This window comes from Phytophthora infestans, genomic scaffold, assembly GCF_000142945.1.
Source record: "Phytophthora infestans T30-4 supercont1.11 genomic scaffold, whole genome shotgun sequence".
In the NCBI taxonomy this organism is placed as follows: domain Eukaryota; phylum Oomycota; class Peronosporomycetes; order Peronosporales; family Peronosporaceae; genus Phytophthora; species Phytophthora infestans.
In genome coordinates, this window is record NW_003303748.1 from 2,608,265 (window position 1) to 2,608,765 (window position 501).

Consider the following 501-nt stretch of genomic DNA (forward strand, 5'->3'; position numbering starts at 1 on the left):
AGGGAGTTGAGAGACCTCGTAGTGTTAAGAACATGACCCCGAAGGAAGCAGGGTGCTTCGTGTTGTGCTGAACAAGGTTCAGGCCACAGCGTCTTCGATAGACGCATAGTTGTTTTGAAACAACTTGCTCGATGAGCATGATCCAAATGTGGATGCGCTGTAACAGCGAAAGTGGTGTCCCGCACGTGGATCGAACCACTGGCCTTTGGCTTGACAGGCCGAAGCTCTACCATTGAGCTACAAGGGCGATGCCCGTACGTCAGTCCGAGAACGGACTACTCATGGTATGAGAGGGCTGCGGCGGGGTGGATTTGAACCACCGACCTGTGGCTTTCAAAGCCAGCGCTCGATCACTGAGCTGAAAGGGCGCTGTCCTTAAGCTTGTCCATTCAAAGACAATAGTTCATGGAACGAGAGGGCTGCGCCCTGGCGGGATCGAACCACCGACGTGTGTCTTACACAGCCAACGCTCGACCACTGAGATAAAAGGCGGGATTGCTC

General features: G+C 54.1%; 1 non-coding gene and 1 pseudogene across 2 annotated transcripts; both read right to left on the reverse strand.

Moving 5' to 3' along the window:
- Nucleotides 1-296: 296 nt before the first annotated feature.
- On the reverse strand, nucleotides 297-370 carry PITG_26840 (annotated as a pseudogene). Its single transcript has one exon. The product of its transcript is annotated as a tRNA-OTHER (tRNA).
- A 50-nt stretch (nucleotides 371-420) lies between these two features.
- On the reverse strand, nucleotides 421-491 carry PITG_26841. The gene has a single exon. It is a non-coding gene; the product is annotated as a tRNA-Thr (tRNA).
- Nucleotides 492-501: the final 10 nt, after the last annotated feature.